The sequence below is a fragment of the Protopterus annectens genome, chromosome 8.part0 (genome assembly GCF_019279795.1).
Source record: "Protopterus annectens isolate FY-2018-M chromosome 8.part0, PAN1.0, whole genome shotgun sequence".
Taxonomy (NCBI): domain Eukaryota; kingdom Metazoa; phylum Chordata; order Ceratodontiformes; family Protopteridae; genus Protopterus; species Protopterus annectens.
In genome coordinates this window covers 1,819,504,245-1,819,532,149 of record NC_056741.1, presented here as the reverse complement: position 1 = coordinate 1,819,532,149, position 27,905 = coordinate 1,819,504,245, and the positions used below count along the sequence as shown (strand labels likewise).

Below are 27,905 nucleotides of genomic sequence, written 5' to 3'. Positions count from 1 at the left end.
AGAATATTTTCAACTAGGCTGTGTACAATTTTAATATTTTAAAGTTTTTATACATAAGTTTATACACTGGCCTTTCTTATAACTTGTTTTGGTATGACATTTTAGTAGATTTTGTGTGCATATTAAAGAGATTCTTGCTTTAAATACCCTAGTAATATGCCTTCTAATTTATCCTCACGGGGGGGGGGGGGTTGTCTAAAGTAGAACAAGTTCCCTTACATTCATAATCAGAAGGTCATTGGTATGTTCCTTTAATATAATTTTTGCAATACATTTTAACATTTAACAATCACCCCAAGAATATTACACATGGCATGCTGCATTTCAAGATATTTGTTTTTTTTCTGTATGTCATGATTGATCTGGCATTAAGAAGTCCTTCAAGTGTGGTGGGTTCTATACACAGTATGTCAATTCTTTAACGATTGTCCTAACTTTGGCTGTTTCTGCTTTGCTTTGTAATGCAATCTGACACATTTTAATTTTTTCTGCTTATATTTTTCACACTTTTTACTGAGTAATCCAAAATTAGCCACACCATCTGCCATTTCCCACTGACACCACTTATCTCAAAATATGACACTTACAGAGTTGTTTAACAAATGTATTTATTATTTCTGTCCCTTCACTATTTCTCTATAAACATGACATCATACAACATTGAGTTAAACATTAAGATTTAATTGTTATGAGCTTTGGGTCAGTGATCTTCTGTGACCTTATGCATCCTTATCTGACCATGGTGGACTGCCATGGATAAACATTTCCTTTTGATATTCATATTAGCAGCACATAGTCCTTCTTGTCAAAAACAATGGTCTCCATCATCCAGTCCTTGGTTCTTCCTAGATGAACCCTACCCCACATCTCTAAACCAACCATCATTTTCTTCTAAGCTGACTTGAGTACCTAGGGTTCTCTCCTAACCTCAGCAGTCATCCATTGCTGACTTGAGCACCTAGGGATCGCTCCGAACCTCAGCAGTCATCCATTGCTGACTTGAGCATCTAGGGATCTCTCTGAACCTCAGCAGTCATCCATTGTTGACTTGATGTAATATAACTGCATCTCTTTTAGAGATGGGGTAGCCTATTAGAGAAATGACTTGAAGTCTTCATTGTGTACTACTTTCTTTCATTATGCACCACCTAGCTGCTTGGCTTCTGGGATTTGCTATATGTTGTCCTTGACTTCCTTCCATAACTTGCAGCTGCATCGTTTAACTTCTACCTGCTATAAGCCCATACTCTAACTATATGATCACATATGCATCAAACACATCCAAATTAATATGACTATAGGAAAGCCTGTCTGCCTTGTATATACCCACACCCTAGCATGTAATCTCCTTTCACCACATTCTTACCAATATATAGACCTTCAGTATGTTGCTGTTGACTGTCTTCTTCATCATCATGTTTATTAACTGATTGCTATGGGGGTGGGAGGATGGCATAATGGTTAAGGTGTTTACCTCACAGATGCAAAGTACAGGGTTTGATTCTCACATGGGGCAATTGGCTAGGCTTGAAATGGTCATGAACCTATATCTACCAGTTCATCATACGTTCTTTGTACTTCAATGTCACTGCACCTCCAGATCAAATCCTTCATGAATTTCTCTTAGTTAGTAGCTTCCTATACCATTACTCACTGCTATTAGTCACCTGTTTATTCCATCTAGTCACATTTAATTTTTTTCATACATTACATTTAAATGTTATCTGTATTATGTCACTTGGCCAGCATAGACAGTGTCGGTCACGTACAAAATAATGAAGTAATACTGCAAGATTCTTAATGATGTCAATTAATTTCAGCAAATAAGTGCAGACAGGGCTAGATTACTTAGTAAATACAAAGGACTTTAAGCATCCCATGTTGCAAAGAAGATCAGCAAAGCAATGTGGACATATCTTTCTAAGAGAGATGCAGGATTAAGCAATGAACCTTATTGTGTGGAGCTACTATAAGGCACTTGTTGGATACCCATCAAAGTGTTTAAACTTAAATAAGATATCTACTCATGAAAACATATAGTATTAAACTGTACATAACACCTTAGGGTTCATCTTCATAAGCAGAAATGGACATAACAAAGTTTGGCAAGCAACTGTAACATTCAACAATGGCAGATGTCTACAATACTGTTATTAGCCAAACCATTAGCTAGTTTCCTTATTTGTAGTTTAAATGTAAATAGCTCTACAAATGTGAATAAGAGATATCTGTTTTAATTATTTTATGGTATACATGTAGATAGTTGTTTAATAGATATCAGATAGTTATCTGCTTATCAAAAACAACAGGTAGAACTTAGCTTTGGTGTGGATATTTGGTCTGGTACTGTTGTGCTTTTAAATCTTCTGTTGCTGTTTTGGACATAATGGCTGTACTTCCAGATAGATTGCTAATCTTTGATACTAGAGCACACATGGGCATTTTCAAGAAATTGTTATCTATGTTCTTACTAATTTAAAAAGGAGAGAACATTTTTTTGATAAAATAAGACTTACATGTTTGTAACAAGTCATCTTATCATGCTAGGGAATTGGAAATGCCATGTTAGATCAACTAATCACTCTACATCAAAAGATGTTAAAAGAGAATTAAAAGGATTAAAAACATGGACATCTTTTATTGGGACATTCATTGGGGCCTATTTATAAGTGAGGTAGTTTGTTAACTGACAATGATTGCTTTTCTTATTCTGACTCATGGATTTTAAATCATTTTAAAATTATATATCTGTCTATGACAGATCATAAAGTTATATTATTTAGTCTTTCTGTAACATTTTTTTTAGAAGGAAAGGGTATAAAACATTAAATGGTTGGGTTTTGGATGCTCCAGAATATCAAGGGGCTTTGTCTCATTTTTGGAAAGATGACCTTACTTTACTGGGCTTTTTTAAAAATTGGACTCAGTGGTAGAACAATTTCAAGAAAAAGCACAAGACAGTATTCTACTGTTTATAGAGCATCAGTTAGTTGAGTGGCCTGAATATGAGAAATATTTAAGTATTATAAATTCTGATATTTTTATGGACAAAGCATATCTTTGGAAATAATTAAATTTAGATAGATTGAATATATTGTTATAAAAACATAAATATTTGCAGAAAAGAACTAAAAAAGATATATTTCTCTTTACAGAAAAAAAACATTGAAAGGGAATCATGTTTTATAGATTCTCTACCCTTGTCACACTCTTTATAAGAAATTTGATATTATGAAATTGGTTAGTGATTATGTTAAAAATCTGTTTCCTGTGATATTAGCATTTCTGTACAGTGATGTGGATAAACTATGGATGGGTAATAATTACTTAAAAAACTGAATAGCTTCATGATCTGTCATAGATTGAGATTGTTAAAGAATGCCTCATCCCCTGGTCCAGATGGTACCCAATACTGCATCTATAAAATGAGGGATGGCTCTTAAAAAGGTATTTTCTTATGTATATTGAATGAATGGTTGAATAATGGTATTTTGCATGATTGCATATGAAGGGATAATATGTTTTATTTTTAAGAAGAATGCCAGATCTGATTTAAAAATGTTTAGACTGCTTTCTTTCATTAATTCAGATTATAAATACATTTTTGTAAAATTTTACAACTCAGGCTGAGTAAAGTTTTCTTACATAAATTTCATCAAGGAATATTATAGCAATCACCCATGACTGGGTGTGGGTAATGCTGGATTTACTCACTGTTGGTGTGGTTTCATCACATTGGTAAAGACCGAGTCACCAAACAAAGCCAACCATGGATCAATCAGCATACTACCAGCCATGGGTTATTGTGATTATACAATGACATTATTTAAAAAAAAAGTTACTTACTTTTCTTAATTAATGTCCTTGTATAATGGCACTGTGCTGCTCTTCTTCATTTTCCCTGGTATCCTGGGGCTTTCTTGATGTACTGCACATACATATGGGACTTACTTTCCCATGCTTATGCAGTTCATCAGTGCTGTGTAAAGGAAGCAACAGAGAAAGGAAGATAAATGTTACTTTTTTTTTTAAAAAATAAATAAATTGGGAGACTTTCAATGTATGGGAGAGATGGGACAGAGAAAATGTAAGGATAATTACGTACGTTTCTCTAGTTTTGCATAACATACCTGATTATCCTTGTATTTTTCTCCAGTTTTTGAAAGTTTATTTATTTTTATCTTTATTTTTTTTTTTAAATGAAAAAAGTAGAATTTCCATAGCATATATTAATATAAGAAATTCCAGGCGACCGTGCTTTTTTCCATTGGTATATGCTTGATTTACAATGGGAACGTTAGCTGGGCTGTCTAATCAGCGTGCTTGTTTTTGAATGTTAATCGCCAGTCATTGTATAATTGGCATTAAAGGACGATTTAGTAGAAATATGTTGATTCTATTTAGAGAAGTTATTGATGCAATTATATGCACTGACTAAGGGATATTAATTACTTGTGATGTTCAAAAAGCTAATGATTCAGCTTTCTGTGATAGTCTTTCAAAGGTATTGAAAGGCTATGGTATATTTTTGCATCTGATAAAGACTATTCATTCTGTTTCTTAGATTTGGCATGTGGTAAATAGATTCATAAGAAAACATATACTGTTGGTCAGGGAGGTAAACAATGCCCCTTAGTGGTTTCCTGTTTTCCTTAATAATGAATGTCATTATTGAGAAGTATAGAATTTTACATTTGAATGCTGTTTTAAAACATTTTTATAAATATTGTCATGTCATTAATAATATCATACACTGATGATTTATATTTTATTGTTAAGCTGAACATTTTGTTAATATAGTTTTGTCTAATGTGATACAACTTTTAAGTAATGTCAGATTACAATTAAATTTACAAAAATGCATTGATTAAATGTGTTTTACATCATATCATTCCTTTTATTACTATGGATGGCAAAATATTGGGGGTGGTCTACTTTATTACTATGGATGGTAAGATATTGGGGGGTCTCCTTCACATTGTTGAACTCACTAATCATTGAACGCGTTTTTTTTTAATCCTATTTGTTAAAGCCTTCATCCATCAAACGATCATTTCAGTGAACTTTTTCCTACAGTAAGTAACCTGGGGGCTGTTATTGTGAATTTGCCCTTTTCCCCACTGTAGTGTGATTTTAGAGTTGGTATATTTAGTTAGGGGGTGTGGGGGCACAGACCCACTGCCAAGGTGGGTTTTAAAAGTGCTGCTTTTGTTGTGATCAGTAGGTTGGCTCAGTGGTTGCTTATCCTGAGAAAAAGTTTCACTGAAACAATCATTTCATGGATGACGATTTGATAAATAGGGTTTGACAAAGAGATGGTCGAAGATTAGTGAGTCTGACGATGTGACTTAGGCCCAATATTAGGAATTACTTCTGACCTTAAACACATCTATTTATGGGAAAAGGACACATTATAACAAGATGCACATACCCTGTTTTAGACATGGAATTTTTTAAGTTTTTGTTTAGAAAGAACTTTTATATTTTACATTGTTAGGTTATATGGGACACATTTTTCCTTTCCTTAAATGAAAAATAAAGTTTATTTTAATTAATTATTTATTTATTTTTTTGGGGGGGTAGATTAAATCCAGTTGAAACAAATACTCTTTATTGACTAATAGGAGACAGTGTGTTGGGACTGCTAAATCCTATTCCATGTCTGTTGTCCCTTCATTTATACTGGATTTCAATAGTTTGGTTCATCTGGAATAGATCAACCCAATATAATTTTGAAGGAAAAATTAAAGATAGCTGAGGGATCTTTTAACTTTAAAAAGCAGAATCCTTCTCATTATCTTATGAAGGAAACAATCTTTTATTAAAAATTTCATTCTATTATTAGTTCAGAGGTTGATAGTAGAACACTAGGCTAACTGCCCTGAAGGGATATTTTAAGTCTAGCCAATAACTCTAGAGCAGAATCAAACCCTGTACTTTAAGACCCTAAGCATTACATTAAACCCTCCCTCCAAAAAAAATAAAAATTGTTTCCCACCTTTGGGGAAATCACAGGAGTCAGTTCAACTAAATTGTGCAATGGAAGAGCCTGAACTTGGGGAAACCACATTCTTGACCCCCCCCCCCCCTGCCAGGTAAGTAACATTTGTAAGCATAGCTGATCATTTATACAGAAAGTTATAGAATATAACTATCATGGACAAATGTTATTATGACAAACCCAGGTGTCTTCTGCCTTTTCATTTTTACATACTAAACAAAGGAGAGACACATCTAAACATACTAGCGATGTGCTTCACTTTTTATGGCATTTGATGTTAGGCAAACTCCCTGTTAAGGAACAAGTGAAATATAAAATAAGAGAACAGAGACTATACAATATTTGTAAACCTAAAGAAACTTCTGCAAATTTCCATGAATGTTCTACAATTCAGGCCTATTGGAATGTTTTACTGTGCCATTACACTACTGGTTTTCTTTTTCCTTTGCATATTGATATGATTTTGTATGGGTGTTATGATATGTGTCCATTATCTATGCAGAGCACACTTTGTGGTATATTTGGGCAACTTGTTGTGAGGTACAATTATATAATAAATTGTGGGATTGTTCTTTGATTTTGTGAAAAAAATGTGAGTGGTTGTGGCAGAAAGATTAGAAGAATATATGCTGCACCTCAGAAAATCCAAATCCCATCGACCTACGTGCTTGAGAGACTTCAACCTCAGCACTGAAATAAATAGGACATGCTGGAGGGACAGATTCATAACCCAGAGGCTCCCTTCACTCTGGAATAAAATCCCAGCCCAGGTTAGGCAGAGTCCCTCATTGACTCTCTTCAAGAGGAATCTTGACGAGTGGATGGGCGATCGTAGGTTTACCCCGGGTATCACTTCTGTGTCACTGTTAGACAAAGGCACAGTATACTAACCTCGAAAAAGGGCATAGCAAAATTAATTTAAAATGGGTGGTGAAAGCCAAACACACTCTGGCTAGGCTTATAAATGCTCTAGGGCAGATAGCCTAGTATGAACCTATGAACCTATATATATATATATATATATATATATATATATACATATCTGTATATATATATATATATATATATATATATATATATATATATATATATATATATATATATATATATATATATATATATATATATATATATATATATATATATATATATATATATATATATATATATACATTTAGGAAAGTAATTTGATATTGATTATTAATCTTTCTTTTACTGTTTTATACTTGTTTTCTTGCTTTGATAATGTGTTAAAATCTGGATTTCATTTTGTGTATGTGTGTTATATATATTTATTTTAATCTTTATTAAAAAACACTACTCTTTAAAGAAAAAAAGTCCTCTAGGATCTTTCACATCCACCTGAGCTACCACCAACTTATACAAACTGGACCTCAGTTTAGCATCTCTTCTGAAGGATGATGCACTCAGGAGTACAACACCCCTCTTATGCTGCATTGCAGTGTTGGCAGTCCTTCTACCTAGTGCAGGAATAGAACCCACAGCCTTCTGCACCAAAGGCGGCATGCTACCTGTTGTACTACTGGCAATAGCTTTTTGTATCACAAAAAGAATTTCAAATGTCTACAAACCACCTGTAGTAACATCTTTAGATTTATCACTGTAGTTTCCAAAAGAAAACATCACTGGTTCTCTAGTGATAATGCCAAATGGCTTCCTTTGGAACATAGTACCACTCTACTTGTAGAAGATGTAATCTTTAAACTCACTAACCTTAACTTATTCCCCTTTCAGGAAAGCATACTACATGAAAAACCCACCCCCTGCAAATGTAGATCCCTCCCAGCATATAACTCTACCCTTCATGTAGTTCATTCAAAACTCTATTCCTCTTAGCATGCCTTCTCTATTTTGCCCCAAATATGTGGACTACCATCCCTCCATGTATAAAATCTATCACATCCTTTCCTAAATTACTCATTCATAAAATCAAAATATACATGCCTCCTAAACAATGGAATCACATAAACTCACCCAAAAATAACATTTTCCAGCATGCCCCACATGTATTATATTGCAATTATAAGAGATCAAAAAGTGTATTCTGTCTGACAGTGTTACAGATATCCTATGACAACTGTGTGTCCAAGTGTAATTGTTTAAAATGTATGTTCAGTCTGACAATGACTGCTGTGTTACTTTAGATCTGACTGGAAGTTTCATGTATCACCGGGCAGAGCCTGAAAATGGTCTAAAACTATCCCGGGTAACAAATACAAATAAATAAATTTAATGAAGTAATTAAGTAATTACTTAATTAAAATAAAACACATTCATTAATTAATTAAAATAAATAGCTGCACAACAAACAAACAGACAGATAAAAAAATAAATGTATTTACAAAGACCTACACTGTTAAAATTCTAATGTTGGGAGGGATGAAGCCTAGATGGCCAACTGAGAGCAGTGAATTTTGAGAGCTTCATAAACTAGTTTAATAATACAGGAACATTTTATTACTTTCAAGTTTAAAACATAAGAAATCTATAGATAAACTACTAAACTACATAAATATCAGTTTTGGTGGAGATATATTGAGTCACTGAATTTGAACAACTCAAGGAATTCTCATCCAGATGCTGCTTTGAAAAAAGAACTGCAATTGATGACATCTACCTTACAGGAACTGTCTTTGAAGATGGGTGGCTTTAAAATGACTTAGAAAACCCAAAATTAAATTCTCAAAAACAGACTGATACTCTTAAGCAACTATTACAGCAACATCATACAAAAATAACAAATATAGAGACATCTCTAAATAACATTGAGGGGAGACTCAAAGAGGAAGAATTCCAAAAAGAATTTCTGCTTAAGCAGAATACATGGCTGCTTAACAAAATAGATGACTTAGAAAACAGGGAAAGGAGAAACAACATAAGGATCTTTGGTCTGCCTGAAAACACTGTAGGAGAAGACATTATTTAATTTTTAACAAACTAGATTCCTGAATTTTTAGACTTGAAAGAGGGACTTTCATTTGGAATTGAAAGAGTGCATGGAGCACTGAGGAAACCTGCTTCTAACTCAACAAATACTCCACCTAGATCCATAGTTATAACATTTCTTTCATTTCTGGACAAGAAACTAATATTAAAATCTGCTTGGAAAAAATCACCCTTAAAATACAATCAAAGTCTGATAAGGTTTGACAATAATTATTCTTCCGGAATACTAGAACAAAGGAAAAAAGTTTGGCCAATAGTAAAACTGTTGAAACAAAACAACATTAAAGCACAGCCAAGACAAAAATACTTTTTGCGAATGAGATGAGAACCTTTAATGACTTAGAAGACACTACTATATTCATGAAAAACAACAGCATAGTGTGTATCCCAGAAGAAATGGAATGGATGCCCCCTACCTTTATAAGAATAAAAGAAACAAATCCTTGGACTGATACTAGAACAAAGAAACAAAAAACTGAATTCCAAGATAGCTGTCCCAAAAAAATAACTCTTACAACTACATCTCTCAAAGTATCAATTGATATGGTACATCACTTGTCATCTGTTTTTATTAAAAAAAGGAGGGTTCCTTAAACAATTGAGAAACAGTAATGATTTATTCAGAATGTTCAGAGTCCAATAATTCTTCACAAATGTAGGTCAAGACGGGTTACTATTTACATTATATATAAGCCAAAGTAACATATAATACAAATATAGAAGTTTTTATTCCCCTACCTGAACTCAGTGAATACTTATCTTGTTCATTTTTCATTGATTTTACTTATAATAATTTAAATAATTAATTAACTAATTCAACAAGGTACCATTCATCAGAGTTCAGACTCAAATGTAACAAATTAACATCATATATAATAGCAGTAACGGTAGAGTGTTTTGAAAAAAAATGCTGTCATGGAGACTAATGCCTTCATCAGTCATAGGGTCATAGGCTAACTACTCTTGCAAGCCATTGTAAGCCTAGCCAATTATCCCTTGTGAGACTCAAACCCTGCACTTTGAGTTTGGAAGGCAAACACCTTAACCATTAGGCCACCCTCCCAGTTAAAGTATGATTTAGAAATGTCATGTATATCCTGGTTAAATAATAGTAGCAAGCTTTTAGTACAAATGTCACCATTATTCTGTCTAAATATAATTGATATCAGTTATGGCAGGTATCACAGCTCTGAATGCTGTTTGATCAATCCTGATATGGTGTTCGTGGATGCAGCCATGTCTGGCAGCTAGTACAAATGTCATTATTATTCTGTCTAAACATAGTGAATATTAATGATGGCAGGTATCATAGCTTCAAGTGCTGTTTGATTAAGCCTAACATGGTCTGTGGTGGATGCAGCTGTGTCTGGCAGCTGTTGTATGTTGCCGTTTTCATCTCCGGGAAGTCAAGGGTTGCGGCTTGTGATCCAGGATTACTGATGCATGTGTATTAGGAAGCGACATTTGGTGTTTTAGCCTGGATCCAGGGAAGGGGATGGATAAAACTGTGATTTGGGATATTTTGGCAGAGAATAATTTGTTTATACATCTGCTGAGTGAGAGGTGGGAAGGCTGGCATAATGTGTTATCTCTTGTTGTGGTGGCTTGTTGGGAGTTTTTTTTTTTTTTTTTATCTATTTGCTCTCCATTCTTTTCCTGGCTGCTGCCTCACTGAAAGAGAGGGAGTGAATTTAGGCTTGAAGTTGCAGTGAAATGAAGCTTTGCTTCAGGTGCATTGTGAGCCTCTGGTATGCGCTACACAGACACACTAACAGAAGCAGACGCTCCCAGGTTGCTATGGTAACAGAGACAGAGTGATTTGTTTAGCTCATTAAGTTGATTCTTGATTAAAAAAGGAAAAATGAAAAAAAAAATAATAAGCACAATTTTATATTTAAAATGTATTTTGGTCCAAACACATTAAGGACTTATATAAGAGTGGAAGTTGAAAGATTAAGAGCACTTGGACTTGTGCAGTACCATTTGCAGTGGTCTGGGAGTTGAGCTTGCTCGGGCATGTTGGGCATATGGGGATAGCTGATTCTAGGGGTGTTTGGGATTGCCAGGAAGTTTTAGAGAGTCATCAGATTTCCTTTGTGGAAATATCTATGGGAATAGAAAGTGTGTTGAGTGGTTCACTGTCAGAGTGGTCACTGCATGGAACAGGCTGGTAAAATGGAACCAGACAAATATTGGTTTGGATATTTTAAGAACAGCCTGGAAACACACCGCATCAACTAGTGAATGGTATTCTGGCAAAACTGGATGGGCATTGTTGCCCGTGCTTGAAGTACTGATATGTGTGTATGTAAGGATGGAAATATACTTATAACAAATAAAAAACTAGAAGGGTCTCATAATTTAAAGTCTATGGACTGTATAAACATGCTTGGAAGGAGCTAATAATAAGAATAAGCATTACCGCTTGTGGTCTCTCAAATAACTAAGCAACAGAAAAAAAAAACAAAAAAAAAAACACCATATTTATGTAATGTATGATTTTAGTAAATCTAGACATAAAATATATAATCATCATATAAGATGAAGCAGTCTGCTGAATTTAGATATTAAATACAGGATGTAATAACATGGGCTTGTGTATAACAACACTGCTGTTTTAACTTGTCATAAATGACATACACTACTTTGAACATCAAGGGGAAGCATGATGATTTTCTTATATAAGTAAATATGCATAACATGTCATGTAATTGCTTTAACTTGAATTGTTGTTTTTGTAACCCATCTTGACCATATATAATACTTAAGAGGTTACCAAGGTAACTAATGTTTACACATGACATCAAACTGACACAGTTGTTCAAGAGAAACAATAGAAGCCTGAACTTGAAATATCACAGAATGTAACAATCATATTCTGAACAAATAGTATTAAATTGGCAATAGGCACTCAGTTTAATAACATGGACTTGTGTATACTAACACTACTGTTTTAACTTGTCATAAATGGCATACACTATATTGAACATCAAGGGGAAGCATGATGATTTTCTCATATAAGTAAATGTACATAGCAAATCATGTATTTGTTTTAACTTGAATTGTGATTTTTGTAACCCATCTTGAGCATACATAGTACTTAAGCTGTTACCACGGTAACTAATGTTTTATACATGACATCAAACTGACAAAATTGTTCAAGGGAAACAATAGAAGCCTGAATGAGGAATGGTAGAGAAAGTAAAAATCACATTCTGAACAAATTGTATTAAATTGAAAATAATCACTCAGTTTAACCTTTGCTGATTATACAAAATAGAATGTTGCCATTTAAATCTAAAAACTTTCAGTATATGCTATAAAATGGCAATTTATAAATATGGAAAAGGAACTTGTAATCATTAATCATAATAAGTGAATTTCTTGTTTTTTAACCTATAATTTCACTTATTTTATAATAAGAAATGATAGATATGAAAATCCTTATGTGTAGGAAATGGGGGGAAGATGGATGCACTGATAATTAAATTGCACTAACTTTCATCAATGTTCACATATAACAAACTTGATGCTTTAAGTAAGTTAGCAGCAAAGTGATTACTTAAATGCTGGCAAACAATGAAATATAATTTCTGATATATCCAGTAAAAAATATTGTATTATAAACATCAGGTATAAATACTATTACCATCTATTTATATTATGTAATAAGTTTTGAAAGACCTCATCGATAAGGGTGAATATGTTAAATAACTGTGTGCTATAATCTTTTATTGAGGTTTTCTATATGATCCAGCCTACTTTACTAAGATTGAATTGCTTGTCATCTACTTTCATGTAAATATTAATTGCTTATACAATAAGTAGACATTTATATTGTATTAGAATTCTGTCTAATCTACAATGGTACTATATCTGTTCAAAATAATATAAATATAGCGTATTCCTATCACAAATATTCTCCAGATGATAATTCACTTTAAGGAGCTCAGATTTTCTGGATTGTCAAGGTATGAGTGATAATCTGATGGATTTAGGTTTATCCATCATATTAAGAATCATTATCATTCCATGGCTAGTGTGGATATTAGTGTTGTTAACAATTATTAATTTAAATTTGTTATTTCACAAAAGCATTTTCAGTATGCCTGACCAAAATATTACTTTATTGGTCAGTACTCAAAGTATAAAACTGATAATTTCCTTTAAAAGCTCAAACATATACTTTATAGTTATCAGAGGAAAATGTTTAATAGTTACAATAAAACAAAAATACATAGTCTAAATAACCTAAGATGGATTTAACTTTGTTATCTTTAAATACCAATGGCTTAAACAATCCTAGCAAGAAATCAAATCTACTGAAATATTTAAAACTGAACAAAGCACAAATTGTCTTTTATCAAGATACTCATTTCAAAACAAATGACAATTACAAATGGAATCCTAATGAATATATGATATTGGCACAATCTACTTATAAAACAAAGACAAATGAGGTAACAATTTTATGGAAAACAAATGTGATTAATCCATAAATCATTTATAAGTATGAAGATAATGAAGGCCTTATGACATTAGTAATAATTAAATATAATGATAGAATATGGACCCTCTCCGATTTATACTGGTTCCCAGGCATTGGAACAAGAACTGTTAAAAACACTTGGATTTCATTTCCAATAATTATAAAGGCAACTTAATATTAGGAGAAGATTTTAACTGTATATTTGATATTTCTGAAACTACAAATAGAAAACACTGCATACATCTGCTGTAACAAAAGCTTAAAACAAGTGGGTAGAATCAGTTCATCTTGAAGATACTTTCAAATTTAAAGAAGATAAATCTTTGTTGTTTTCCCATCAAGATCACAGATTTGGCAACTAAACTAGAATATATAAAATATTTGCTGCACATGACTTACATTCTAAAATCATTAATTTCTCAATTACTCCCTACTAATTTTAAGACCACAATTCATTGATACTAATAGTTCAAAATGGGTCCAAACTGTTAATCTTTAACTCCAGAATTCCAGCATATACAACTAAAATTAAAGAGTTCAAACCCTGGTTATTATCTGAATTACAATTCTTCTTAGATATTAATTACATCACATAGATAAATAAAATAATGATATGGGGCTCATTAAAAGCTTATATATATGATAAAACCCTAACTTGGTATAAAAAAATCAGAGAATGGTATTCTGAATTATTAGTTCTACAATCCCAATTTTTGTCAGTAAAAGTTGAAAAAAATCAAAATCATTTGGAGATGAAAAAGAATGTAGAAGTATTAAACAATAAATACAATGAAATTCTAACACATAAAACTAGTTTAAATTTAGAAAAAAACTAAAAATGAATACCTTGGTCACTTCTCCCAAATATCTACATAATTTATCCATAAGAATCAAAATACAATCAAAAGCTAATAACATTAAAATTGTCTTCCATGAAAAGAAAGGGAAAAATTTATCAGATATAGGTGACATTCTTGAGGCCTATAGAAATCACTATATGGAAAATTTCCAAAAAGAAAATATACATATTGATCAATTAAATCTAGATGAAACATGTTCTAATAAAAAATACCAGAAAAATTAAAACTAGAGCTGCAAGCACCCATATCCTACAAAGAAATTACAGATACAATAAAAGAGGGTAAACATAATAAAGCTCCAGGTATAGATGGCATAATTATGGAAATATATAAACTTTTTCCTTCACAGATACTATCCATCTTCCATAAAATTCTATTAGAAATTCAGTCACAAGCTTTAATACCATCCTCTTGGAGATATTCCTTAATCACATCAATCCTAAAGGAAAAAAAAAATCCCCAAACCTCTGTTCCTCATATAGACCTATATCATTATTAAATAATGACTATAAGAGATTTATGAAAATATTAACTAACAGAATGAAAATACCACTATCCAAAACAATAAATAATGATCAAACTGGATGTATATATCATAGACACACACAAACAGGGAGAATTAAATTTTCCTGATATAGAAACATATATAAAATCATCAATATCTAAAACAATCTCAGATTGGATAAGTCCAAATTACTCTGCAAATTGGAAAGAATTACTAACTGTAATATCAATAAATGAATTTGATTTACAAAAACAATTTCAAATAACAGATAAAAATAATTTGCCATGGCAAATATTATGTATTAGTATGCAATATAATATAACAAAAACCCAGTAAAAATTGTATGATTAATTATTACATTGACTCATTTAGGAAAATGTTTAATGCAAATATAGATTTAAAAATATGGTTTGATCTTTTAACACAATTTATAGTCACAAATAACTTTCCATATAAAAGCTATAGAGAAATTATTAAATCCTGTGAAAAGAAAGGATTTGTTTGTTGGCTAAAATGTATCAAAGAACTAAAAGTTTTACATATGCAAGAAATAAAAACAACATACAAAAGTCCACAAGACTGGCTAACTTTACAGTGTATTCTGTCATATCAGCAAGATTTAAGTAGAATAATTAGCAATTCTTCATTTAAAGAAATACCTAAATTTATGAATACATATATGAAATCATATATAATGACTTTGACATAGGAAACTGTATTTAAAAAATTTCCAAAATATTGCTAAGCTATAAAACAACACCCAAAAGCTCATATTTGAAATATATAACAAAAGGACACTCAATACATTTAACTGAAGATATTAAAACAAATATATTATTATCGATAAAATATACATCCTTTATACAATACTGGAAAGTTTTTAATTGGAAATGTTTGCACAGAGCTTTCTTAACACCAGACAAAATCAGTAAAATTAGTTCTTCCAAAAAAGGAATATGTTGGAGATGTGAGTAAGTACACAATGCAGAATAGAACCACATTTTCTTTGACTGTGTTAAAATTAAGCCATTTTGGAATGGTATTAATAACTTTCTGCAAGCTTTATTTAATGAATCATTTTATTTTACTAAAGCTCTTGTATTATTAAATGTGAACAAAGGTCCTCATTTGAATAGGTCAAAGATGTATCTAGTATGGACTATACTTGCAATTTCAATGAAGTGTATAACAAGAAGATGGAATACAAACACAATACCAACTTTGGAAGACTCCTACAGCCTATTGACAACCACAGCATTATTGGAAATTAAAATGAAAGAACTAAGAATTTATCCAAAGCCATTTAGCAACAATCCTTGGGGGAAAGTCTTATCATTGATTGACACTTTACAATAATTGTTCAGACAGTGTGATAATGGATTGGACATACTTATAAAGTAAATGTATACATTAAGGTCTGTTATAGTGTCAGGCTAATGTAAACAGTGTACAGAGTTATTTAAGATGTTATGTATAAATACTACGGAATTCATTCAAATGTATTTGAAAAATAAAAAAATTTTGAAAAAAAAATGTCTAATGTTTGATGTTCATGATTGCATTTGTCACCTAAGTTTCATATGCTGTCATACGGCTGTCAATGCCGTTGTTATGTTTTTTAAGGATAGCTTAGTTAGAGTATCAAAATGTATGACCTACCAGATTTGTGAATAAAGGGACATCAGAGAGACATCACCATGTGAACCAATGTAAGGACAGTGAGGTGGCAATTATGCTATATGTTGTAAATTTTATGACACTAAGGGGAACACTGTTTGGTAGCCCCCCTTATCTGAATGCCACTGCTGTGCCTTATTCATTTAAGAGGCAGTATCTTGACAAAGAGATGTGGATCCATTCTTTGTAATGCTATGTTATGCACTTTTAGAAAATTAGCTAAGACCAACTCCCTGGTAAACACGGATGTAGCACTGACCATGAACCAGGTGACCTTGGTTGGAATAGCAGCTCCAGCATTGGATGAGTCAGCCAGATGTGTTGAGAAATGAATGAACCTGCTCACCTCTCTCACTTTTTAAATACATATGTGTGTGCTACTTATTTAAGCGGCCAGACTTTGTGCAAAACCTCAAATGCTGTGGATGCTAAGGTGTGAGTGTTACTTCCTTAAGTGTCCATATTTTGTGGGGAACCTGCATTGATATGGCTGCTAAGACATTAATGTTATTTCTTTTAATGGCCAGACTTTGCATGGAACCATCATGATATGGATGCTAAGATGCGAGTGTTACTTCCTTAAGTGATCAGACTTTGTGGGAACATACAGTGATTTGGGTGCTACAGCTACCAAGATGATGCACACATGAGACTGTGTTCTATGAGGACCCAGTTACCTATATGAATAATGACAACTGTGCAGCTTGTAACTTGCATGACATATGTAGTGGTATTAATCTCTGATGTAGTTAGTATAATAGCTTTAGCTGACAGCACATTGTCTTACTGAATGCTGTCAGTAAGACTGGCAATATTGGGTCTGTTGTACCATTTCTACTTTCTGATTTCTGCTTTGGCTGTTTAAAAGAGAAGTGTGTCACTGCAGTGTTATAGAACAATGCATAAGGTATAATTAGTTAATATCTGTCTGTATCATTTTTCATTTGCATTTCTTGAAAGCATCCATTTTTTGGACTTACATGTGTTATGCAAACACAACATACAAACAGAATTATGTCCAAAGCTTAAAGCATTTTGGATCTGACTTTGTAAGCATTACAGTACTGAAGAAGCATTTATAGTGCTGTGTATAATTTTCCAACCACTTCTTATTCTCACAATTTTATAATGTATCTCTCGTCAGCAGTTTATATAAGCTATTTCATTTTTTCTTGGATATTGTCCAATATTCTAATGATTCTGTAAGGTAAGGTATATCTATATCTATCTATAAATCTCTATCTCTCTCTCTCTCTCTCTCTATATATATATATGGGTCTATCTGACTTGGTCGACATTTCATTTAGTCGACAATTCAGATAGTCGACATTTCATATAATCGACAAGCTTTTTAAGTGGGGGCCCCCCTAAATATATATTCTAACTCCAGGGTCGCACGATTTTGGGGGGGGGGCAACAGCTTGTCGATTATATGAAATGTCGACTATCTATATATATATATATATATATATATATATATATATATATATATATATATATATATATGTATGGGTCCATTTCAAAATACTGACTTTCAAAATACCTAAACTCAAAATACTGGGACCAAAATCTCTAAAGTTCAAAATACTGAAAACTCAAAACACTGAAACTCGAAATATCGAGAAAAAAAACACAGTACAGCAAAACAGGTAGTTCCGTAACTTCAACTGACATATGTTCGAACACATATGTCCGAAGTTACGGAACTTTGACTATGAGTAAAAAAATAAAAACAAAAGGAAAAACAAAATAAAAGAGTATATGCAGGTGGGCAAGCCCCCTGCACCCCCCACACCACCCGGAACTTTAAATATACCAACTTTGAGGTCGTGCTACAATGCAGTAAAGGGAACATTCCTTTACTGCACTGTAGTTCAACCTCAGAGTTGGTATATTTAAAGAGTGGGGGTGCAGGGGGATTGCCCCCCTGCATACACCCTTTTATTTTCTTTTATTTTTTTTTATGTTTTTAGTCATAGTCGAAGATCCGTTACTTCGGACATATGTGTTCGAACATATGTCAGTCGAAGTTATGGAACTTCGACTATGTAATATAGACCCCAGCAACACAACTATATTGTAGCAGAACTACATACAGAAACATATTACTCTTCTACAAGTATAGGCAAGCCCCTTTGCATCCCCTGCTAATTAAATATATCAGCTCCAAGACTGCACTTCACTACACTAAAGTGCAATCTTGGAGTTGATATATTTACGTATTAGGGGGTGTGGGGGGCTTGCCCCCCTGCTTATACATGGAGAAGAGTAATATGGTTTGTGTTTTTTTGCTTCAGTATGTACTTGTGCTGGAATATAATAAGTGTTGGTATCCTGTGTGTTTTCAGTGTTTTGAGCTTTAGAGATTTTGGTCTCAGTATTTTGAGGTTAGGTATTTTGAAAGTCAGTATTTTGAAGTGGACTGGGCAGCCAGGGTGGTGCAGCAGTTAGCATTGCCGCCTCAAAGCAAGAGGTTCTCTGGTTCGATTCTCAGCTGGAGTGCCTTCTGTGCGGAGTCTGTATGTCCTCCCTGTGGTTGCGTGGGTTTCCTCTGGGTGCTCCAGTTTCCTCCCACATCCCAAAGACATGCAGTAGGTGGATTGGACACTCTAAATTGGCCGTAGGTGTGAGTGTGTGCCCTCTGTGGAAGGTCGGGTGCTGGGCTGGCAACTCAATACTGTAAAACTCTACTGCCAATCATGAGCAGACAGATGATCCACTGTGGTGACCCCTAACTGGGAAAAGAAGAAGAAGAAGTATTTTGAAGTGGACCTATATATATATATATATATATATATATATATATATATATATATATATATATATATTATGTAGCTTCACTTCATAATCTCGAGTTACTGAAATCCCAAATTTCAGTAACCCGAGACCATAAAGGCAAAAACCAGAATGCCAAAAGTGCATAAGAGCGAATTTGAATATCTCAAATCTGCGCTTATGCATTTCTGGTACATCACGTGTAGTGTTATGGTGCCTGAGATTGCAGGTGAGTGAGTGTTTGTGTGTGTTTATGTTCATTGTTTGTGTGGGTAAGGGTAGGGAGGTGTAAGTGTGAGTATGAGTGTTGGATTTGTTGGTGTTTGTGTGTGTATGATGTGTATTTGTGTGCAAGTGAGGGGAGGATGGCGTGGCATGAGTTTTTTTTTTTTTTTAATGTTATGTGCGACCTTGGAGTTGGTATATATAAGTAGGGGGGTTGTGAAGGGCACAGCCCCTCACATGGGGGGTTGCAGGGTGGGTTGCCCCCCTGCCTATATGCAATGTAAGGTTGTGTGGTTTGTGTGCTTTGGGTGGAATGGTGTATGTGTTATGTGGTGTATGGTGTATGTATGTTCATGATTGTGTGATTTGGGATTGTGGGTTGAGTTGTTGTGAATGGTTCGAGTTTATAGTCTCGGGTTACTGAAATTCGAGATTTCAGTAACTCGAGATTATGAAGTGAAACTATATATATATATATATATATATATATATAGATATATATATATATATATATATATATATATATATATATAGTATGTGTGTATATATATATATATATATATATATATATATATATATATATATATATATATATCCATATATATAAAAAATATATATATATATATATATATATATATATATATAGATAGATATATAGATATATAGATATAGATATATATCAAATAAAATACTTCAGATGCTGGAACAATAAGGAAACTGAGACCAATAGTTCAAATCAGAAAGTCCTTCTTCATTAAAAACTACTTTGATACAAACAATCCACAAGATAGAATCCAAAACAGTCTGAAATATATGAAAATATTTTAGCACTTTCATTCATTAAAATAGTGTTAACCAGTCACACTTCATCAGAATAATGGTGTAATGATATAAGAACTAGTGGGAAAAAAATTTACATTCTGGAGGAGGTATGACCTCACTATCTAATCCAATTAAGGATGCTTCTAACACTAAGATTCCCACTGAGTCCCGGGGGCGTGTCTGCCTGTAATTTAACTTGCCATCTCAATTCTTTAACTTCCAGAAGGGGATTGCAGTCACCAAAAGGCAAAGAAACATGTTAAATAACCACAAAATGGAAAGTATTGCACTGTGCATAATTGAAAGCGTGTTTAGCTAAGGCATTCTTAATGTCTCTCCTTCTAAGGGCTTCACTGTGTTCTTTAATATGATCACTTAATTTCCTTGTGGTTTTGCCTACATAACACACTTTGCAACAGTCACACACTGCAAGGTAGATTATATTCATAGAGTTACAATTAAAAGCTTCTTGAAACCGAATCTCTAGTTTGGGATTTTGCAAACAGAAAACATTCCCTTGAGCAAGGAAAGGGCAGCACACACACTTGCCACAACAGAACATGCCTGTACCCTGAGAAGGGAGACTGGTAATTGAAGGGGTATTCTTTTCAAAAGCTGACTTCAGGGCCACAGTCTTTCTATAGAAAAAGCTAGGACTAGGACCCAAGATTCTTTCCAAATTTGGGCTACTGTTCATAATTCTCCAGCTCTTGGACAATATCTCTCTGATAGACTCCCCCTCTCAAGTGAAATGAGAAGCGGGAATCTGGAATGGTCATTCGAGGAACCTGTGGGTTTATGGCTGAAACCAGATTTAAGATGGGAGGATATTTGTTTTGCCTGTGAACAATAATATCAGTGAAGATGCCATTAACCAATGTTTCTGGGTAATGTTTTTCTAAAAATAATCATTTAAGAAATTGACTTTCTTTAAGGAAAATATCATTTTCACTCACAATCCTGCTAAGTTGCACAAACTACACACACACACACACACACACACACACACACACACACATATATATATATATATATATATATATATATATATATATATATATATACATACATACATACGGGTCTACTTCAGAAGACTGAAAAACCAAAAGAATGAATCCCAAAATACTGAAAACTCAAAATACTGAAGGATGGAATTTGCCCCTTTTTTACTGTTGTGCAATCTTCGAGTTGGTATACATAATTAGCAGGGGGTGCTGGGAGGCTTACCCCCTGCATTAAATTTTTTTTCATTATTTAGAAATTTCAGTATTTTAGGATTCAGTCATTTGGTTTGCCAGTCTTCTGAAATAGAGCAATAAATACATATACATATAAATTGTGATAGCATCACTGTTTATAATAATTGAATAAAATGTTCACAAGGTGCATTCAAGAAATTCAGTTTGAGATTAATTTCCTAAATACATTTCTCATATACAATTTTATATATTTCAAATATGATTTTGTTGACTTAATTAGTTCTAACCTAGTGACATAATTTCAGGGGAGACCATAGATAATAGCCATATTAAAATTTGGATAGGCACCAGGGAACATCCCCTTCCCCTACTCTACTATTCTATTAAAATTGGACAAGTTGGTGGATAAGCTTTAAGGAAAATGCAAAAACTGTTTTTGAAATGTCAAGAGAATAAGAGGGTAAAGAGAAAACAACCTTAACTTTGATACTCATATTAACAGCACAATAATAACTGTAAATAGAAAACTGGGCTCCCTCTATAGGATCAGACCCTTCCTCGCTCCAGCAGCCAGAATAACTATTGCCCACACCCATCTAATCTCTACACTCCTCTATGCTTCACCCATTTATACTAATCTGTCAAAAAATAACCTCAACAAACTGGAAAACTCCTACAATAACATTGCCAGATTTGCCACTGGCAATCCATTTAGAACCCACCATTGTTACAATTTAAAGCAGCTAGGATGACTTGAGCTACAAAATCAGCTAAAATTTCACCAACTTGCCATTGCCCACAAGACCCTTTACCAACCTACTAATACTCCAATACTTTCTAGCCTAATTTCTCCCTACAAAAATCTTAATACCTTACTTCAAATAAACTACTTGTTTGCATAAGTAAATCCAACAAACATGGCCGGAGACTCTCTGTTCTCTAACACTGTTGGGAAAAACTGGAACCTACTTCCCAATAAATTTGCATCACTGTCATCAATATCACCTTTCAAATATAAACTGAAATTATACCTTACAACACACTTGTTATGCCCCTGCACTAACCCGGACTAACGTCCTCTTTCTATTACTAGCTATTGCTTACCTACTACTTCTCTGTACTAAGTCCAGTTTCCTTGATAACAAAGAGAATGTTATCTTGTAGATAATAGCAATGTTTGTTGTGATTTCATTCTTATGGTTTGTTATATGTATGTGATAGGTTTGTGATATAGTTGTGGATTGAGCTGTTATAATTTGTTAAATTATGTATTGTACCAGCACTTTTATTAGAATTGTGTTCTTGGAGCTTATCTCCCCAGGCCTCTACTGAAAATGGACATATATCCAGTTAGACTAGCCCGGTCAACAAATGTAAAATAAATAATAAATAAAATATAAAACATTAAGTCAAGAACTATTTGACAATTAATAAAGAACAAGAGAGCTTTCTATGAAAAAGAAAAAAAAAGAAATGTATAAAATAAGCCAAGAAATAATTAATAGTCTATTATACAAAGATATTGTTTACAAGGGGAAAAAAGAATAGGTAACACCTTATTTAAATTAGTGAAAAAACAGAAGAATAATAAGGGAATTAAAAAACAATGAAGGAAATAAAATTACTATGCAAGAAGGAATGTGTGAGATAACAAAAGGCATATATTACAATCTTTTGTTAAGACAGAAGCAAAAAGGATTCAAAAATATGAAGTCAATAAATTAAGTAAAGAAGATAATGAGGACTTAGAGAAAAATATAAATGTGAGCGGTCCATGAAATATTAAAAGATATTAATACGAATACAGCTACAGAAATAGATGGTATTGAATATCATATGTATAACGAGGTGGAAAACTGGTAAAACGAGTTATTTATAGAGGTATTAATGAATGGTTACAGATAGGAATGATATTCAAACAAATATCTACAGGAATTATTAAATTTATATTTTAAAAAGGAGAAAAAGATGATATAATAAACTAAAGAACAATAGTATTGAACAATACAGACTATATAATATTGATGAGAGCAACAACTAAAATGTTAAATAAAACAGATAAGTTACTTGATCAAACAATTTTTAGTAGAAAGGAAGTCAGGATTTGTTATAGTTAGTAAGAGAAGTACTAGATGATATTACAAATAAACAGGTAGAAGCTAAAATTTTGATAGAGGATTTAAGCAAAGCATTTGATAACTACAATATGAAGCTTTGTGGGATATTGTATATATAATACAGGTAAGAAGACAATACAAGTAATTAAGTCAGCATATGAAGGAAATAATGTAAAAATAAAATGTTAATGGATGGTTGAGTGATGAAATTAAGCTAGAATGTGTAATACACAAGGATGCCCAGCAAGCAGTATTATTTTTTCTTTAGTTATGAATGTAATCATAAATAAGATCAATAAAACTACAAATAGTGCAGGGTACAAGACAACATTTGAAATACAATTAGCAATAATGTATATGCATGCAGATGATATACTGTTAATCACTAAGAACAAAGAATGGATGGAAGAGATAAATGGAATTAAAATAAATTATTAAATATGTTTGATCTATGTATAAATAAAGAAAAAAGTAAGGTCTTTGGATTTATGGGTAATATAGGATAGATAAAGTTTAATGAAGAGACTATAGATATATTAGGGATAGTTTTTGGATTAAGTGAATATAACTCCAGGAAATAAAAGATATATGTGCTTTTTGGAAAACAGTTTACTATCAAAATTGCAAATGGCAAAAAAAAAAAAAAAAAAAAAAAAATGCTGTTCACAGCTCCAGCGCAAATAAACAAAAACAAAATCACTCCCATGGTACAATGTTGAATCAGCTGATTGAAGTCAGCAGATTTGAGACTGCATCTGAAAACATCACATGATGTCCGTATAGGAGCTCATGCAACTGAAACTCCTATACCTTATATCACGTTTTTGCAGGGGTCCAAGCCCCCCTGCACCTCCTCCCTCCCTCCATGGGGGCTGTGCCCCCCACACCCCCTGATAACTATATATTCCAACTCTGAAATTGGACTACAGTGAGGAAATGGATGAGTTTCTAAACTGCACTGTACCACGATCTCCATACAGTAAGTTGAGTTTATAACTTTTGAACAGGAGATGTTCTGCAAAATGGAATTTCAGACATGTCAGTTTAAGATTATCCATCTGTGGAGCATCTCAATTCGCAAAATTGATAGTAAACCGTGGAAAACATATAGGTTGTCATATAACAAGAAAGGATATTTGATAAATTATATTCTATTAGGTAAAATCGCATATATAGCTAATACTTATATGATACTGACACAATATGAGAAAGAAATAATGTCTATTTTAGTTTCCTTTATATGGGGATCCAGACTGAATCCAGATAGAAGAGGAATTTTGTATATGATGGAAGATCAAGGAGGATTAGGGCTAATAAACCCAATTGTTCATGGAGCTTCAGTAGATTTATACAGGACTTCAATAAGTTATTAGAAAAAGAATGACAATTTGACAGAATATATTTTGTATAGTAAATATAAATGTTTTGGAGAAAAAAATAGAAACAGAAAAAAGATTTAAAAACTTTATGAATGAACGTATATTGCACCAACTCTAAGTTGCCACTTAATTTCCCTGACTTTTAAAAAGTGTTTCCAATCCCCTCTTGGGTCCAACCTAATTTTTTCTAGAAGACCAAAGCAAAACTTTTTAAATCCTTGACATATAATAGAATGTCTGAATAAAGCATTGGTTTTATTTTTGCCTGCAATGTCATATGTGTGTTCATATATATGTGTCTTTAAGGCATGTTTAGTCTTGTCAGCATAAAATACTAAACATTCAACACAATTGTTTTTAAACCATTTGTGGACCCTCCATTAAATTTATTTTTACTATTTTCAAGTGTTTATGGTTGATGCTGCACCTATAATGGACTTTAAATATATATGAAGGGAAAGTTCAACATCTTTGAAATGTGATTAACATAAATGGAAAAAATAGATACTGGTGACAGCCAAAAGCATGCTAAAAGAAACGATTCAGCCAGTAAGGAGAAGAAGGCCATACAGTCAGGAATTGTTTACCTAACTGCAGGAAATGCAATAATATTGATAATTTTGGGATGGATTGCCCATTGATATAGGAAGAAAGGCTTGAGGAAAAGAAACTATTTTGGATAAAATGCAGCTGGAACAAGATGGTGCAGCTACAGATGATGGGGGTATGCAAAACAGAATGAAGTAGACATGCATAAAGATGTTATACAGAATTCTGAAAAAAATAACAGAAACAAATATAAAAGTACAAACACAAAATAAGTTTAAAATACTAAGTAGTGCAAAGGGAGAAGAAGGGGATGCAGACAAAAATAAAACCCATTGAGGGAAGAGTAAGACGAAGAAGAAAAAAAAAGAAAGAGAAAAGTTGCAACCCCAAAGGATGCAAAAAAAGGGGAAAGCATAAATACTCAGTGCTAGTGGTAAATTCTAACAGTATTCATAATAATATTAGATACTTGACTGTAACAGACTGGTTTAAAAATAAACATGGGCATTATATATCTGTTAGATAAAAGATGGATTGGAAGAGAGACAAGAAAAATAGTGTGGCTATATGGGAAAATACATATTTTTGTTGAGTAGGAAATCAGAAGTGCTCCAGCAAAACGGTTATGATAAAATGTGAGGAAGTAAAAGTAATGGCTACAATAGTGGTTATACCAGAAAGTCTGCCAGTGGATGATATCAGAAAAAAGAGAAAGAGTAGTATGTTTGCATGTTTTTTATGGATATACAAATATGACAAAGAGGAAAAAATGCTTGAAGAGATACAATATTTGTGATGATGAATATATCAATAATTATGATAGGAGACTGTATTTGTAATTTAAATAAAAATGAAAGATATCTCCAGACATAGCATTTATGAAAGAAGTTATTATGTGTGGTAATTTAATAGAAGGGTAAAAGAAACTGAATTTATCAGATAGGTGTATTTAAAACAGAAAAGGTTATGTTTTTCACTCAAACACATGAAAGAAATAATGGTTGGTGTGAAGACTAGGGGAATTTTCTAATCATTAAGCAACAAGGGTTTTAGTGAATGATAACAAAAAAATAAGTTATAAAAGAAGGAACATTAATAAAAAGGTTAGCAGCTGACTTTATTGTATTAAAACAAGAGAAAGAGAAATTGCATTATGAACATATGACCATGAGAGAAAATTACGGAAACTTGATTTATTGGTTAGGCCAGCTACATTAATGCTCTTGCATGCAACAAAACAACCCTCCTGGCACAGGAGTGAAGAGCTCAAATGAAATTACCTGATGGATTCATCATTAACTGACAAAGCATTCCAGGCACCTCTGTCTGGGAGAGTATGACAGCTCTCTCATTCATGGTGGAGGACTTGACCTTGGCGCAGAAGTTCACTAAGCACCTCGAGTGTCAGTTGGCAGTATCCTACATGAGAATTACCCAACACGTGTATCATGCGCTATAACCTGCCTGATTCAGATACATACCCTTAATGAGCATGTATATTTTCTTGATACATGGATGTCAGAACTACAGCTAAACTATCAATCTGCACAAGATATATAGCCTATAAATTTTGCATGCCACTCTGCTTTACATCTTTTAAATTTTTGCTGGGATACAAGAGTTTGAAAATGTGCATTAATACAGTTATCTGTGTTCACAATTTTCAAACTCATTTCAGTGGCAAGGTCTACTGTTCTGAATATTGGCATGCCTAATGGTGATGAACTGTCTTAGCCCAATGAGGATGGCTGACAGCTCTTGGCTCAATTTGGGATCACGGTATAATAGCTAGACAAATTTACAGATATACTCTGTAAAGGCTGAAGAGCCGAGGCGCTTGAAGAGTCTGCATTTTATGCTTTGTATTTGCTGCTAACCAGATTTTATTGGATCCAGTGTGTGCTTATTTTACCTGTTTTGTGGGATTACATTGTGGATCTACTACTGGACTGGACTATAATTTTAATAAAACATAAAAGTAATCACTGGCTTCTTCCCTTGTGTGGTGGTGAGAAATTTACAGGAATGTTACCTCTCCCTTCCTTGGGCATTTCTCCTGTACATGCAAAACCCAACTTTCATTATGTCATGAAATGACAGGTGGTGGATAACGCATTATCACAAGGTACATCCTATTCCCATGTGGCAAAGACATACTTGAAAGGTGGCGGATAACGCATTATCACAAGGTGCATCCTATTCCCATGTGCCAGAGACATACTTGATAGGTGGTGGATAACGCATTATCACAAGGTGCAGCCTATTCCCATGTGGCAGAGACATACTTGATAGGTGGTGGATAACGCATTATCACAAGGTGCAGCCTATTCCCATGTGGCA

At 33.1% G+C, this 27,905-nt stretch overlaps 1 non-coding gene across 1 annotated transcript; it reads right to left on the bottom strand.

Annotated features, from left to right (window-relative positions):
• Window positions 1-5,939: 5,939 nt before the first annotated feature.
• On the bottom strand, window positions 5,940-6,103 carry LOC122809834. Its single transcript, XR_006365963.1, has one exon. It is a non-coding gene; the product is annotated as a U1 spliceosomal RNA (small nuclear RNA).
• Window positions 6,104-27,905: the final 21,802 nt, after the last annotated feature.